This window comes from Rhincodon typus, chromosome 1 (genome assembly GCF_021869965.1).
Source record: "Rhincodon typus isolate 14 chromosome 1, sRhiTyp1.1, whole genome shotgun sequence".
NCBI classification, from domain to species: domain Eukaryota; kingdom Metazoa; phylum Chordata; class Chondrichthyes; order Orectolobiformes; family Rhincodontidae; genus Rhincodon; species Rhincodon typus.
Genome location: NC_063332.1, coordinates 31422397 through 31440680, shown reverse-complemented (window position 1 = coordinate 31440680; position 18284 = coordinate 31422397).

Sequence of the window (18284 nt, the reverse complement as noted above, 5' to 3'; positions counted from 1 at the left end):
GTAAGGAAATATTACAGAATGCCACTGCTGTTTTTTGAATAATGTCACAGAATTTTTATTTCACTCATTCACAGATTTGAACATCACTAAAAGGAACAACATTTATCACAAGTTGCATACCTTGGACATGTGTAAATGATCTGGACCTTGATCTGCAGGTGACAATTTCCAAGTTTGCAGTAACACTAAACTTGGAAGAATTGTAAACTATGAGGTGGTAAGTGTGAAACTTCAAAAAGAAATTGACAATTGGTGGAGTGGGCAGATAGGTGCCCAAAGTGGTTCAATGCAGAGAAATGTGGGGCACTTTGGTTGGAAGTTCACTGAAAGACAATATCAAATAGGGAGTACAATCCTAAAAGGGGGTGCAGGAGCACTGGGACCTTGGTGTATATGTGTATAGATCATTGAAGGTAGCAGGACAGGTAGAGCGAGCAGTCAATAAAACATACAGTGTTCTCGGCTCTATTAATGGGGCATTGAGGTGGTGATATTGAACTTGCACAAAACACTTGTCAGACCTCAGCTGGAGTTTGTTTATAGTTGTGGTCACCACATTATAGGAAAGAAGAGAATGCATTGGAGAGAGTGCAGAAGTGATTTACTTGAATGTTTCCAGGGATAAAAAACATCAGTAATGAGGATAGGTTGAAGAGATTGGGTCTGTCTCCACGGAGAGAAGAAGGCTGAGAGGAGATCTGATTGAGGTTTTTAAAATCATGGAATGGACAGAGTAAATCTGTTACCACTTGTAAAAGAAACAAGAATTAGAAGGTACAGGTTTAAAGTAATGTGCAAACAAAGGTGAGAAAAATCTTTCCTCACACAGTGAGCTATTAGGGAATGGGATGCACTCCCTGGAAAGGTGATGGCGGCGAGTTCAATTGAATTATTCAAGAGGGCATTGGATGACTATTTGGAAAGTAATGTTGTGCAGAGAAATGGGGAATAAGCAGGAGATTGGCATGAGATAACAGAGCTGGTGCAGGCACGATGGGCCAAATGGCCCCCTTCTGCACTGTGATAGTTCTGTGATGCATAATGGCCCTTGAGCAAAAAAGGGCAGGCAGGGCCTTGATTTCACATCTCAAACAAAAGACGGGATCCTGCAAAGTGCAGCACATCTCAGCTGTGCATTGGAATATCAGCTTTAGCTATGTGCTCAAGTCTATGGCGTGGGACTTAAGCCCAAAAGCTTCTGAAAACAGATGTGAGAGTCATTTTACTCGGTCATGGCTGACAACCTAATGAGTGAAGCAATGAATCTGATTTTGTATTTTGATATTTCCTAGTTTTCAATTACTTTGTGCACTGGATTTGGATGATAAATGAGCACAATTGTGTTGGCATCAGCAAAGTTTACAACGCAATGTAAGTCATGACACAAAGCTCACTGAGCACCTTCTAATACTTTGATAGAGGGAGGATGACATTGAAAACTTTATTACTGACAATGCTGGCATCCATGTTCCTGTTACATTCCTCAAAAGGTTATAAATTTCAGTTTGTTGTACAAACAGAATTATAGATTTTTTTATGCAGCAGAAGGAGCCCATTCAACCTGCCTTTCCGTGCCAGCTATCCAAATATGCAATATGTCCTAATGCCACTCTTAGTTCCCATAACCGTGCACATTGTTTCATTTTGAATAATCTTCTAATGCCCTGCTGAATGCCCTGATTCGATCCACCTTCAGCACACACCCGGACAATGCATTCCAGACCTTAACAATTTGATGTGTGAAAAAGATTTTTCTCACACCTCATTTGCTTCTTTTCCAAATTACAATGGTGGTAGATGGGTACCCAGGTGGGTGAGGGGATACAGGTGGTCGGAAATTTGGTGTCCGGGTGGAGAGGGCCCAGTGCTGGGAAGCGGGGCCTTCAGGTGGGATGGTCATGGCTCAGTTTAGTGGGGCATTTGGGTGTCCTGGTGATGTGTGGGCTGCCGGGTGCTCCAGTGGGATGCTGTCAGTTTTGTAGTTAGCCGGGAGTTCAGCATACTTAATCCTCTAACTTCTGAAGGGTAACTATTAAGATAGGTAAGGCAGAACCCTTTGAAGTCTTTAACTTTAACTGAGAGTCAGGGACATTTTTTGTAGGGGTCCAGTTGTTGGGAATTCTGTTTGCCCTGAGTGAGGGGTGACTGGATTGAACAGATTCTGAACAGCCTCATAAGGTCAATGTGGAAAAGGCATTTCCTCCCATGGATCAGTCCAGAACTAGGGGACACTATAATCTGGTATTGCCTTTTAAGACAGCAAAGAAGCGGGAGTTTTCTTTCCAAGGCTTGTGTGACTTTGGAACACTCTGCTTCAAAAAACAGTGGAGATAAGGCCATTGAATATTTTTAAAGCAACAATAAATTGGATTTTATCAGTCAAGGAAAGCAATGATTATCAGGAGACGTCTGCCATTAGTAACTGGTCACTAGTCCCCAAGCCAATCCACTATTTGTCAACCAAAGATCCATTTGTACAGAACCTTTCAACTCCAGTTCGTCTGCAAACACTGCTGTAACTCATAGCTGTGCTAATAGTGTTCACAATGTGTATGAAGAGAGACTAGGTAGACTGGCATTGTTTTCCTTCGAGCACAGAAGGCTGAGAGGGGATCAGTTTGAGGTGTTCAAAGTCTTGAGGAGCATAGGCAGTGTGGATAGGGAGAAACATTTCCCTAGTAGCGGGGACACAGTTTTACAATAAGGAGCAGAAGGTTTAGAGGGGAATTGAGCGAAAAACATTTCACCCAGAAAGTTGTGGGAACTCAATGCATGAAAGGGTGATAGAGGCGGGAATCCTTAAGACACTTAAGAAGTATTTAGATGAACACTTGAAATGCCATAACATACAAGCTGTGGGCCAAGGCTGGAAAATGGGAGTAGAGTAGATGGATGCTTTATGACCAGCATGGACTCAATGGGCTGAAGAGCCTCTCTCTGTGCTATAAAATCACAATGATTCTATTAGGTTGCTTGCTTTCAAACCACGTGCCAATCCTTGCAATCCCTGTTTAAAAACACAGTCCACAATTAACGCACACAAAAGCAAAGATGTGGCCACAAACATACTCAATTTGGGCACCCACAATTCTCTAGATAGAGAATCCTAAACATTCACAACTCTGTGCATGAAGAAATTTGTCTCAGTTCAGTGAGAAATATTAACCTCTTATCCTGACAGTGTTCGTCCTCCTTCAGAAACTCCAATTCCACGCTCTCCTGTCGGACAAATAGCTTCTCCTTACCTTTGCTGTTCTGCAGTACTCTGGTTCAAAAACACAGGCAGACTTTTCTGGTGTCTGTCATTATTTTTAAAAACCTTTAAACCATGTCTCAGCACTTAGTTACCACTGACTATCTGCCCACTCAAGACCACATCAAGACTTAGCAATGTCATTTGCTGAGTTCAAATGAAAAAAAGTTTTGCAATATAACAACATAATTCATTATTTAAAGCATGGTGAGTGATATACAACTGAACCTAAGCATCCCAGTGCTGTGATAAGCAAAAATCCAGAAATGTGACATCTAGTTTGAATTATTGGTGGCTTTTCTGTGTTCTTTTCCTTTTGATGGCACCAACTCTGGTGCATATTCAAGAAGCCTTATTATTATCTGAAGAAGAGATAGGTATTCTCCTGGTCAATATTCAATTTAACTACAAGATGAACTATGTATTCATTTTATTGACTGTACAGCTGTCACTGCACTTCAAAATTAACTAATGTTGTGATGTTTTTTGAAATACTTTGACATAATTAGGTGCTACAAAAATGCAGCTTGCCTTCCAAGGTCTGATTTTCACTTTCTTTCCCAAGAACCTAACTGGAATTGTGTGCAAAGAGGCAGAAAGGGTTTGTATCAAGTTCCAACGGTCACAAGAGCAAGACTAGCAATTGGGAAAATAGACTAATTGCTGTGATCACATAATCTCCCAAGTGCAAAAGGGAGACTGTAACAAGTGACCCCATCAGGGGATTTTGACAGTACAATGTCAAGACCGTGGCCAAAGACACAAGTTGAATAATGAAGAAGCCCAGAGTTGTGAATCAGAAGGAAAGAGGAGAAATCCATTGTAAATGAGAAAGCATCACAATTCTCGATTAGTGGTCAATCGAGAATGTCACCCATTGGAAACAGCCAATACTTCAAAGCAGATTAGGGCAAAAGTCACTCTACTGTCGAACTACATCTGAATACAATCGCAAATGACTTATTATCTGGCCAGCTGCGTTTAGGCTCTAGGAGACCACTCTGGAGGAACATGAACAGCCAGCAGTAGGGTTCGGATATGTTTGAAAGCTAAGGAGACTTGAATCCCCACCCAAGAAGTGTGTTGCAGATAGACACAAGGCTCAATCAACTCTATTTAGTATCAGTCACAGCAGAGAAGTGCACAATGCTGTATGTAGCACCTCCAGGTACATCCATACTATATCCACTCCTGTCATAGATCTTTAAGGTTGTCAAGATTCTCCCTTGGATTGTCAAAGTACACTAGCAATCATTTATTAGTGGATGGCTGCATTAAATGAGTGCATAACAATATTAACGTATTAACCAAATGATTATCTGCCATTCACATCCATTTCACAATGCTCCTTGTCCACCAATATAAACTCACTGCTATGAGCTCTGTGTGGAATTTAACTTAAAGGAACCACAAATAAGACCATTGGGGCTACTTTGCTATCTTTTCAGTTGCTTCAAAACAATTCAATACAATCAGATCTACATTCCAGTCCAACTTCAGCAGCAGATTTCTACTCTCCTATCTGAGGATTACACTCTCATTTGAGTATACAGTGCAACATTTATTCCCTCTACAATAACCATCACTGGAGAAAAAGTAAAAGGGAAACGAATGGGCCTAAAGACCAATAAATAATTATAGAGTCATAGAGTTGTAAAGCATGGAAACAGACCCTTTGCTCCAACTCATTACAATGCTGAAAATACCTCAAAAAAGGAGCGGCTCTTACAGATACAGCTTTCTTCCCATCCTACATCTTGGATTACCAAGAATCCATTTTTTCTCCCCGACCTGATAGGATGCATCCTACAATATTAAAGGAAGTAGCTAGTGATGCTCTGGTAGTTAGAAAAGATTTCTTTTCACCCAGAGAGTAGCAGAAATAGGGCATGTGCTGCCTGACAGGGAGGTGAAGCCCGGTACCCTAGCAACATTAAGCAGTGTCTAGACTACTTAAAATGTTAGGGCATAGTAGGCTATGGAGCAAGTGCAGGTATTTGTTGGTCGGCATAGACGTGGTAGGCCAAAGGGTCTGTTTCAATGCTGTATGACTCTGACTTGCTATGATTATGCTTCTATTATTAGGTTCTGGAAAAGTCCCAGAGAATGGAAAATTGCCAATGTAACACCTTTATTCAGAAAGGGAAGGAGACAGATAGTTATAGGCCAGTTAGTTTACCATCTGTTATTGGGAAAATGTTGGAGTCAATTATAAAGGGTGCAATAGCACAGCATTTAGAAATACATAATATGATGAAGCAGAGTCAGCGCATCTTCACAAAGGGGAAATCATGCCTGACAAATTAATTAGAATTCTTTGAGGAGGCAACAAGCTGGAGAGATAAAGAGGAAGCATTGAATGTAATATATATTTGGATTTTTAGAAGGTGATTGTTATGGTACCACACATTAAGCTACTCAGTAAGAATACATGGTGTTGGAGGTAGTATTTTGGCATGAATAGAGGATTGGCTAATGAATAGAAGTCAGAAAGTGGGGATAAGTAAGGCATTTTCAAGATCGCAACCTGGAACGAGTGGAGAGTCACAAGGATCAGTGCTGGGGCCATAATTGATTACTATATATAAATATATTAGTGACTTGCCTGAGGAAAGTGAATGAAGTTCATAGGTGACACAAAAATATGTAGGAAGGCAAGTGCAAGTTAACCCTAACCCTATCACCATTCTAATTAGGACAGACTTCAAATAGATCTTGTGAATCAAGACAGAGCATCCATCAGATGCTGCGGACCATCAAGAGTAACAGAATTGTATTCCAGCACAGTCTGCAACTTCATGGCCTGCCATATCCCCGACTTCATCATTACCAACCAACCAGGGGATCAACCTTAGTTCACTGAGGAGGCCAGCAGCAGCACCAGGCATACCTGAAGATGATGAGGTGTCAACCTGGTGAAGCTACCAAACAGGACTATTTGCAGGCCAAACAGCATAAGCAGTAAATGATAAACAAAGCTAAGCAATCCCACAAGCTATGGATCAAATCTAAGCTCTGCAGTGCTGCCACATCCATTCATGAATAGTAGCGGACAATCAATTAGAATAGCAATTTATTGTCACAAGTATTTTTACAAAAGAAATAAAAGATTTTACTAGTCACCACACCATGGAGCCTAAATAAATGACAGGAGTCATAAACAAAAAGAAAAAATAGGTCAAATTTTATCACAGTTCAATTAACGGCTCCTGGGCTCTGGGAACGTTGGAAAACTGGGCCAAAACCACCACTCAGGGCTGAGACTGCAAACGCTGGGCCAAGACTGCCCCACCCCACCACACCAGTAAGAAACCTCCATGCTGGGCTGTACGAAGACCTGAATGCCGCCTCCGAACAAGAACATAACCTCTGCACTGGGACTAGACCTTCACGTCTTGCTGGAATACCTGGAGTATCCGAAGAAGACTTCCATGACGGGATGAGACCTCCACACCAGGACAAGATCACCACATCGGGAGACCGCTACACCAGATGCCAGGCCTATACTATCATTCCAGGCTGTTGGAAGCCACCTTATCGCTGGGCCTGGGCTGGGAAAAGACACCTTCACCCATCGAAGTCATTAAAAGAAAGGAAGGTACCCATAATAAATGAAAACATAGAAAGAAGCATAGAAAGACAAAGAAAGTAAAGTGGATGGAGTAAACAAGCTCCAAGCTCCTGGGCTGACAAGCCCGCGCATTGCACTGCTAACACACTGTAGGTAGAGGCCCCAAAATATCCCCATCCTCAATGATGGAAGAACCCAGCACATCAGTGCAAAAGACAAGGCTGAAGCATTCGCAGCAATCTTCAGCCAGAAGTGTCGAGTGGATAATCCATCATGGCCTCCTCCAGAGGTCCCCAGAACAACAGATGCCAATCTTCAGCCAATTCAATTCATTCCACTTGATATCAAGGCACAGTTGGTCACTGTATACTTCAAAGACTGAAGGCCTATCAATGATCTGGTAGTAGTACTAAAGACTTGTGCTCCACAACTTGCTGCATCCTTAGTTAAGCTGTTAAGGTACAGCTACAACACTAGTATCTGTGCGATGCTGTGGAAAATTGCCCAGGTTTTCTCTAGACATCTCTGGAGGCGTTCCTCAGGGTAGTATATTCGGCTCAACCATCTTTAGATGCCTCACCAATATCTTGCCTCCAGGGGGTCTGAAGTGGGGATGTTCGCCGATGATTGCACAATATTCACCACTATTCGTGACTCCTCATATACTAAAGCAGTCCGTGTCCAAATGCAACAAGTCTTGTACAATATCCAGGCTTGGGCTGAAAAGCGGTAAGACACATTCGGTCAGAAGTCACAGCCCAAGCCTGGATATTCTTTCACTGTCACTGGATTAACGTCCTGAAATTCACTCCCTAAGGGCATTGCGCATCTACTCACATCAAATAGACTGCAGCGGTTCAGGAAGGTAGTTCACCTCCACCTTTTCATGGGCAACCAGGGATGGGCAATAAATGTTGTCCCAGCCAGCAATGCCCACATCCCACAAGTGAATTAGAAAAGAATGGTGAGGATGATTCAAAGGGTCTGCTGAGGGATGTAGACAAGTTAATCGACCTACTTGTCCTTGATGGTGTCAAGCTTCTTCAGTGTTGATGGAACTGCACTCATCCAGGCAAAGGAGGATTATTCCATTTCAATCCTGACTCAATTGTGCCTTCCAGGTGGTAGAGGCCTGGGGAACCAGGAAGCTTATCAATATTTTCAAATCAACCTGCTCAGAGATGTTATGACATACCTCTGGAAACAAGTGGGACTTGAACTTGAGCCTCCAGGCCCACTGCACCACAAGAGCACAGCTTTATATGGCTAGTGCAGTAAAGTTTCTGATCAATTTGGCAGTGGTAATCCTGTTGAATGTTACAGAGAGATGGTTAGATTCTCCTTTATTGGTCACAGACTGGCACTTGCATGGTATGCATGTTACGTGACACTTACTAGCCCTGACCTGAACGTTCTCCAGGTCTTGCTGCATTTGAAAATGAGCTGTTTCAGTATTAGAAAAATCATCAGTGAACATACCCGTGTCTGATTTTATGATGGACAAAAAGCCATTAACAAAACAACTGAAGTTGTAAATTGCTTTGAGAGGTCATAAAAGGCACTATATAAATACAAACCTTTTGTCTCACCATCACACATAGCCCAGGCGACCTCAAATTTCATAGAAGCCTTCTTACAAAATAAGGCAATGGACTGTTTGAGTAGAATATTAGCATAACTGGCAAAACCAAAGAAACAGTTTTTAAAATACTGCCTGTCGAATTATATGCTCCAATATAAATTGTCAGCAAATGCTGTCAGTGCAGTAATGCCTTCAGAAACGTGACGTGATTCTAAACTAATGCCCAGCGAGGAGCTAACACAATCACTTTCCCATTTTTCATGAATAGACTCCATCTGACCCCTTTCTCTCTCACCCACACACATTCGTATTATCAATTTCACAGACAGTGGTTATCCAGGAGAAGTGTCCCTTCTCCATGAACTTGTAAAATGATCACGTGGGCTATTTTGATATATAGATGCCATCATGAAAAGTAATGACCTGACTGCTCATACATCATCGAGCCTTTTCCTTCCTTTTGTCTAGAGGCCAGTGAGGCTGTGGGCTTACTCCATTTTTGCAGTTAGCTTCAAGGACAGATACAAACCGTCTACTGCTTTCAGCCTGTAATAATGAGTCATATTTTGGTGATGGTCTTTAACCGCAAGCAATTTAACAAATGCAGAATGCCTCATGAGTGCAGAAAGTTTCTCTGTGACTGTTCAGAACTGACTGCTCAAACCTACCATGTTTGTATCATCTCACCAGTATATCGTGACTGCAGCGCATGAATATATCGTGCAACCTGTTTACCTGAGCTGTGGATCATTTGGCCTTAAGAGAGATCCCCACCATGAAGATGAAACTTGCCACTGCAAGGATATAGGCTTTAGCAGTGGGACTGTGAGTTGAGAACACAGTTGAATATACTGCGACTTGGTCTCTGACATTATGTGTTCTGATGTAAGTTATTAAACATGAACCATTGGGACCCACATGTGTTGTCCCAGAAAAAAGGCCAAATCTCTACCCACGCTGAACTGTGGTTGGTTGGGTCAGAATATTGGCAGCATGCTGCTCACCTTATACCCACATGTCCTACCATTTTAACTGGCATTTTTTGGCAGTGTGTGATGGCTGGAGGCCATCAGTCAGGCCACAATGTTATTTTCACTCTGGTCCACAAGGTAATCACACACAATGCCAACCAAGCCCTGTTTGCTTTTGAGAAGGCATCAGAACCAGAGGAGACACAAGCAATTAATATGTTTTTATTTTATGAGAAGCTTTGCTTCTGGGTCAAGAGGAGCGAGAGTGTTTCTCTAGCCCGGACAAGGGTTCATTGGGCATAACTTGTCCTGACTCTCTCCAGCTACAAGTGCCCTCCATTTACCTACAGTTGGGACCATTCCCATATAAGTCCCCAGCAGCAGTCACCTGATACACTTGGTTTGCCTTCTGTATATGGATAATGGCAGTGTTGAGCTATGTCAAAATGAGCAGCATTCTGTTGAGTCAATATATGTCTGCTGCTCTTTCTGTCAACACCTGCATTCTACCAACATCCCAAGTTAAGAAGCAGACCTAACTTGCTAATTGCCCTCATCATTCAATCCTACACTCCATCATCAAGCTATGGATAATTCGTCCACTGCTTCTCCCAATAACTTGAAATATTATGATTGTGTGGCAGTGTCTAGTGTTTTCCACCTTTCTGTATTATCATAAGAAGTACCTTTTTTCTCAGTTTGCATATGCTACCATTGATTTGTGGGAGTAGAACCATTGACGGTCTGGGAACAGCAATGGATTACAATAACACATAGGAGCAGAAGTAGGCCATTCAGCCCATCGAGTCTGTAATGCCATTCAGTGGGATGTTCACACCTACAGGTGCTGAGGCCCCTTGCTAAGCAATCTCTTATCTAAACCTCTCTATCTTCCAGTACAATTTAAGATCCAACTTAAAATCTATTTCTTCAACTCTGCTCTTGGTCAACCTTCCTAAAATTTCTCCTTTCTCCTTTTAAAGTCATTATACAAATGCAAGTTATCATTATTTAAGAAAGTGAGGTTACCACTGCCTCTTGGTCTGACCTACCTGCAACTTCCAATATCCTGAGAGCAACTAGATAGGGACAATAAATATTACTTTGCCCGTGTATGCGACCCTTATCCAAAAGAACATTTATCAAAGATTCAGATGAATGGCCTTCTACTGTAAGATAAGTATTCAAATGTGAAATATGAAGTAATTTTTTACATTGGTCATTCTACTTCAGTGGAGCTTCATTCCATTGTAGGTGATTCACCTTAGAAAATGCTTCCCTTACCAGATAAACATAGGGTTCCTTCTGCAGTGTTGTCATTAGGAGCTCAGCAAAGCATAATGATGGCTCGATGAAGCTTTCACACTAACTCCACTTATAGACACAGTCATAAGTTGTATTGAGTCCAATGAGCTGCTTTACAGAACTAATACTAGAGGAAGGTCCTAGAGACCCAGATTGTCATTGGTGTTGACAGTAATCACAGGCAATGCATTGAGAACAGCACAGACGAACTGTATCGACAAAACATTAACATGTATCGACTTTAGTATATTATGTTTAGTAAGAGCTCAGTTACAATACAGCACAGAAGCAGTCCATACGGATAGAAAGAGAATTCTTCCTCTGAAGATTACAGTCCAGCAAGTCTGCTTGTTTCCAAATAGCAGCCATTGTTTAGAATGTATTTCACTTGAAAACAGTCACATTTGCCCCTACCTGTCCAATTGCTCACTAAATATATCCTAATATAATACTTTTATAACTATCTGAAATGATAAGATCTGGAGCACTATGTCTAATTGTAGACATTGCATCCCAGGAAGTGAAGATTGACTATGGAGTGGATACTGCACACCTAGATCAGATGAGAATGAGGCTTACAGTGAAAGCTGCATAAACTTAAATATTGCCTTGAGTGAAGTAGAATGAGTCACCCTTGAAAACCTACATCTTTTATTTGAACGTATCTGTCTGAGGGCTGGAGGTCTCTGGGATGCCTCTGCAGCACTCTGCTGTCCTGGCGGAGTTGCTGAGTTTTCAGAGGGAACCTCTGAATGAGCTGGAAGCATGAAGAGTCCACCCGCTGTCCTGAACTGGAAGGTATGGCAGCAAGCATTCAATGAGACAGCCATTTGCAGTAAAATCGATGAGTTGGTCCTGCTGTTAGTAAGGGCAGCCTCTGGACATCTGCACAGAAGGGTCCAATCAATGGAGCTTACACCCTATCTGATAGCATCTCTCAGCAACGTCTTAATGTGCTTCAAATATAACTCAATGCTAGAGAGGTGTAAACCTGCAGAAAACTAAAGACAAATTTCATGGAACAGGGCCTTAATTTAAGTGTCAAAATTAATTATACAACTAAGATGCTGCGGCCTGGGCTTTTGTGGCCTGATTCAGACCAGAGTGGAGACAAGTGGCTGGCAATGATGCAGTGAGGCCTGATTTCCCAGGTCCCTGATTTGCAACAGCTACAATTTTCCTGAGAGTGTGCAGGTTTCATTACTTATCCACACTCCTGAACAGGCCTATTAAAGTAGTTGCAGGATTGTCAAACACCCTAAAAGGTTTCAGTGTTCATGCCTTTCTGAGGTTAAAGGGCTTAACCCCCAAAAAGAAAAGTGGCCACAGTGGGCAAAGTTGAAGGACATTGTAGATGGGGTACAGCTGCCTGCACAGGAAGGGCAGAGACCCCAGCAACAGGAGGCCAGAGATGAGCCACAAACCAGGAGGAGACATTGACCTGATCTCCAGAGAGTGGTGAAGCATTAACTCTGCTTTCTCTCCGCAGATGCTGCCAGGCCTGCTGAATTTTCCCAACACTTTCTGTTTTTGTGTCTGTTTTCCAGCACCTGAAATTGTTTTTTTTGTTTCGTGCCCAACCTGTTTAACCTTTGTTCATAAAACAATCCCTTCATAACAGGTATCATCTGAACTGCCTCCAATAACTTTCCTTTAAATAAGCGGACCAACACTGCTCACAGTAATCTGCTCCCAGTGTCTCCTAAGTATGTGTCTGGAAGTTGCTCCTGGACACCTGAGAATGGAAGACATCTGTCCTCCTTTCCACCTCTTCCAGCAAGATCTCAGTGCGGTATCTAAAAACAATGTTGCATATTCCCTGTCATGTTGTCACATTCTTCAATGTTTCCCAGAACAATTTCATTTCCTGCACAGCTGCCAGCTCCTACTCCAGCCACAGTACTCCTCCTTTAGAAGATACTGCCTAGATTTCAGGCTTGATTTGAGTTGTGCTAGTCATTCGCAATGGCAGGCTCCCATTGATGCATCCAGTCAACCAACATAAAAGCACAAATTTGTACTTTCCAAACCCACAACGTTCACCAACTCCAGGCACAAGAGGACGGATACATGGGAACACCACAGCCTGCAAAGTCCTCTCCAAGCTATTCAACATCCTTACTTAGAGGTAATGTATGTTCAAATTCCACATTCTACTAACAATTGATGTTATTAAACTGGAAGAGAAGGTTTACAAGGATGTTACTGAGACTGGAGGGTTTTAGCTATAGGGAGACCTGAATAGATTGGGAATTTTTTCCCTGCAGCGTCAGAGGCTGAGGGGTGACCTTAAAGAGGTTTATAAAATCATGAGGGGCGAAGTTAAGGTGAATAACCAATGTCTTTTCCACAGGGTAGGGGAGTCCTAAACTAGAAGGCATAGGTTTAAGGTGAGAGGGGAGAGATTTAAAATGGTCCTGACGGGCAATTTTCACACAGATGGTGGAGCGTTTATGGAATGAGCTCCCATAAGAAGTGGTGAAGGCAAGTACAATTAGAACATTTAAAAAACATTTGGATAGGTACATGGATAGGAAAAGATTTAGAGGGATACGGGCTAAATGCAGACAAATAGGACTAGTTCAGTTTAGGGAACCTAGTCAGCACGGACGACTTGTGCCGAAGGGTCTGTTTCTGTGCTGTATAACTCTATGACTCTATAACTACATCATATCCTCACCACTCATCTATATGCAAACTCTCTTAAAGCAGGACTCATAGTTTTACCATCATCTTCTCAAGGGAAATGTGAAATATGGAATGAATGTTAGTCTTGCCAGCGATGTCCACATCCCATGAATGAACAATTAGTTAAGATGTTTCCTGTGCATTACGATCAATAGATGCTGGATTAACTGTATATCAAGATCTCAAAGTCAATTTCAAGGATTAGCAAATTTAGACCCTTAAGTATACACCCATGAAGTCACTTTTATCTTACTCCCTTGATTACCAACGCTGGTTTCTATGTAGTTAGCTACTCATTGATGAAATGACACATGGAATGCATTTGTACACATTTAAAGTAATAGTTCAGGAAGAAATCTCTAGGCTCTGAAAGACTTCTACTTGTCTACTTTAGCTGCACTCCCCTACATCCAGTTGTTGGCGCTGAGTCATTGTGCTTGTTTCATCTACCTTTGAAGAAAGCAAACACTTCCTGTTACTGGGAGCAGCCTATTAACAACATCAGTCAGGATTACTAAAAGCTTTCTGTTACACTTATGGCTTTCAGTTGATGTCAACTTTAGTTACTGTTTCTCTTTTGTTAATTTTTCTGCTCAACAATAGTCTAGAACCCACTATCAGGTCTTTCAGGTCAGGTACAAGATAGACTCCATATACCACATTGCAATGGTGTGACCTCTGAGGGACAACACAGTTTGCTGATGCATGAGTTGGTAATTCCAAATTACAGGAGTGGAATCACAACCGGCAGGTTTCCTGCTACCATTTGCAACCTTGGGGCATCACTGTAAATATGGAAGAGTCCCTTTGATTGAAAATAGCCCTGACAGAGAATTTTTACCATATAAATGCATCACTGATGTAACAGTTCTTGATATTAATAGAAGGATGGTAATGCCTTTTAATGGACAAAGTAGGAGACAAAATAATGCCTTATGACCACACCACGACAACAATAACGACACCAATGGAAGTTTCTAGACTACTTTCTCTGCACAATAGAGTGGAACTAGTCACCAACTGAAGAGTTTAATAGAATCCCTACAGTATAGAAACAAGCCATTCGGCCAATCAAGTCCACACCATCCTCCAAAGAGTATCCCACCCAAAGCCAGCCCCCTACCCTATCTCTGTAACCCTGCATTTCCCATGGGTAACCCACCCAGCCTGCACATTCCTGGACACTATTGGCAATTTAGCATGGCCAATCCACCTAATCTGCATATCTGGGCTGTGGAAGGAAACCGGAACCCCTGGAGGAAACCCATGCAGACGCTGGGAGAATGTGAAAACTCCTGACATACTGTCACCCAAGGGTGGAATTGAACCCAGGTCCCTGGCACTGTGAAGCAGCAGTACTAAGCACTGAGCCACCATGCTGCCCATTTAAAATGGAGAGCAGTGCTTGGGAATGGCAGGAAATAGTCATTGCAAGTCTAATTACCTGGGTGGGTGGGGGAGTTCAAGAGTAGGGGGCATATTTTTAAGGTCAGAGGAGAAAGATTTGAAGAGCACATGAGGGCCAATTACTTTACACAAAGTGCCTCATGTATGAAATAAAATTCCAGAGAAAATGGTGGATGCAGGTACAGTTGCAACGTTTAAAAGACATTTGGATAAGTTCATGAAAGGTTTGGAGGGATATGGGCCAAGCACAGGCGAGTGGGACTAGTTTAGTTTGAGAACATGGTCAGTGTGGACTCATTGGACTAAAGGGTCTGTTTCTATTCTGCTTGATTCTATGACCCTATGACTCTACTGATGTCTTTGTCCCATGGGAATATGTTCATTGTTTTTGATATTCCAAACTCATTTAGCTTAGGACTACTGCAGGAGGATCTCCATGACTTGAATCATCAAGCATTCAAAAACAAGGTCTGACCCATTGCATCGAACCACCCTGATGTTGTTGTACTGAACCGATTCAAATATTGTTTCTCTTTGACCATTTGTTTGGCTGTTGACTCTCCTCCCTCATGGTTAAGGGTGGATTCCAACTACAATAGCAACGTACATATTTTTGAAAGTTAATGAGGGAAAGGGCATATTGCAAAGTATTTTCACATTAAGAAAGAAAAATCTGTGGACTCTGAGCAAAATGAAAGATGGGAGTCTGGAAGGCTACACTTTAGATTGGTGAGATAGAGAATCATGGTCATGATTTCTGATAAAATCAGAAACCATGCCATCAGGATACCATGGGAATAGATCTGCAATTGGAAAGGTCATTCAGCCCATAAAGTTAATTCCATCAAGAGTTCATATTAGACTATTCACTCATAACTCAGTTTGAGCCACCAGTCTCATGTCTTTCTTTTAAGATGATTCCTGATTTGTGATTTCCAGTGGCTTTCATTGTACTTGTGATTTAATGCATTTCCCAACCTTCATCGAATGAAAAATCTACTTTGCATGTTCATATTTGAAAATATTTCTTACAGACAGTGAATCTTCTTTCTGTTTTAATTCTCTCACAGAGATCTACACCATCAGTAAATTTTGTACATTTCTCAATCTCACTAGTGGGCACTCACAGGCGAGGATGACTGTCTATCACTCTACAGTCCGATGCAGCTCTGTTACACTTGGGGCAAAAGGTCGTTGTGGGAAGTGGTGGGTAGTGCGTTGGCATGGCAGCACACTCTCTATGCTGTTTTCGCCTGGCTTCCATTTTTTCCTGGCAGCAAGTCTCTAGGTGTTGGACGCCTTCCCGGATGCTCCTTCTCCATTTTGGATGGTCTTGGGCCAATTATTCCCAGGTGCCTGTGCGAATGCTGCACTTCGCCAGTGAGGCCTTAAGGGTATCCTCCTGGGGCTCGCTTGCCATTTCGGAGCTGAATGTTGAGAACCTGCTTGGAGCGTCTTGTGCCGGTCATGCGGGCGATGTGCCCAGCCCATTGTAGCCGATCAAGGGTGGTCAGTGCCTCAATGCTGGGGATGTTGGCCTAGCCGAGCTCGCTGGTGTTGGTGTTTCTTCCTTTGCTGCAGACTCACAGGATCTTGCGCAGGCAGCGTTATTGGTACTGCTCCAGCACGTTAAGGTGTCTGCTGTAGACAGTCCACATCTCAGAGCCATATCGGAGAGCAGGAACCACCACAGTTCTGTATACCATGAGCTTGGTGCTGGATTTGATGTTGTTGACCTTGAATGCCCTTTTCCTCAGGCTGCTGCGCTAACACACTGAAGGCAGTGACGGATCTCTTCACCAATAGCTGCTCTGGGACAGGCCACTCCCGAGGTATTGGAAGTGGCCAACGTTCTCTAAGGCCTCCCAGTGGACGTTGATGATTGAGGATTCGCTCTGCAATGCCAGACCAGGTTGGTGGAGGATTTTAATCTTTGGAGGTTCAGACTGAGACCCATGCCTCCGTAAAGGTGCTGACGATGTTCTGGAGTTCATCCTCTGAGTTTGCACATAAACAAGTATCATCTGCGGACTGCAGTTCGATGATACTGGTGGGGGTGACTTCAGTTTTGGCTTGAAAGTGGCAAAGGTTGAATAATCTCCCACTAGTTCTGTAGATTATCTCCACTCCAGCCTGGTGACATTTACAGCACAGAGGAAGGTAATGTGGTCCACAAGGATTTGTTGACCTCTCCTAGGGTAGTCCAAACCATTCCAACTCACCTATGCTGTCCTAGAGCCTTTGTGTTCTTTCAAACCCACATGCACACACTCTGTTCAATGTCATTCACTTAGGTTAATGGACAGATTCCACCACGGCTCCCTGTATACAAAATTAATTATACTGTCTCCCCAGACAAAGTATTTTTCATTTATCACAATCCTTTGAACACAGATGTCAAGCCAATTTTCAATCCATCTAAGCAATTTGTCACCTATTCTATTTATTCCAACAGTCTCACATGAGGAATTTTATTGAATGTCTTTTAAAAATCCAAGTATACTACATTTGCTGATTCAACCACACTACTTTTGGACCACCCTTTGGCAACTGGTTATAGAGTACATTGGCAGAGGCTTAGCAACAGATTTATAGCCGATCCTTTCAGCTGGGAAAATTGCATGTGGCCAATAATGGAAGCAGAAAAGAGAAAATAATTAAATAGCAATGTTTTTCCTTAAATTATATGCAGTGATGGCAACAAATAATAGCATAATGACTTTGTTGCACCACCAATTTCGTTACTTCATTTACAACCATCAATGTGTTGTGCAAGATAACCTACCAGTGCTCCCTTTTAAATCAGTAGTTTTAATGGTCTGCAGTAACAGGTGCTGTGAGGAGGGGAGTTACAAGGCTGTAATTCAGTCGAGGTTGCTATTGATGTCATAAAATCTCCACTGCTTTATGAATGTCAGTACACACTTCGGAGAATGAATTAGAGCTTTTAACTACCGGAACAGCATCTGGTATTCTCTAATGTGAATCAACCAGGACATTAAATTGAATAAATTAATTCTGAAATTTGTTACATTACAGGAATCAACACAAGTATAGACAGTGAGAGCAGTATGAGAGATTGTTAATGACTTCTTGGGTGTGGAGTCGCGAAGGAAGGGTAAATGAAGATGTTGAGGGGCTATTTGTAAATGAGATGTAATCACTGACGACCTTGTTAACAAAACAGCAGACAAATGCCAGACAATCCTCCACAAAGTACAATAATTTGTACATTATACATTAATCTTTTACAATCTGGAAGACTGCGTGCAGTTCTGGTCACTCTGTTATAGAAAGGATATTATTAAACTGAAAGGGGTTAAAGAAAGATTTACCAGAATGTTACTAGGAAATGGAGGGTTTCAGATATAAAAATAGACTGGAACGACTAGGGTAACAAGGTGTAGAGCTGGATGAACACAGCAGGCCAAGCAGCATCAGAGGAGCAGGAAAGCTGACGTTTCGGGTCTGGACCCTTCTTCTTCATTTTCTGAAGAAGGGTCCAGA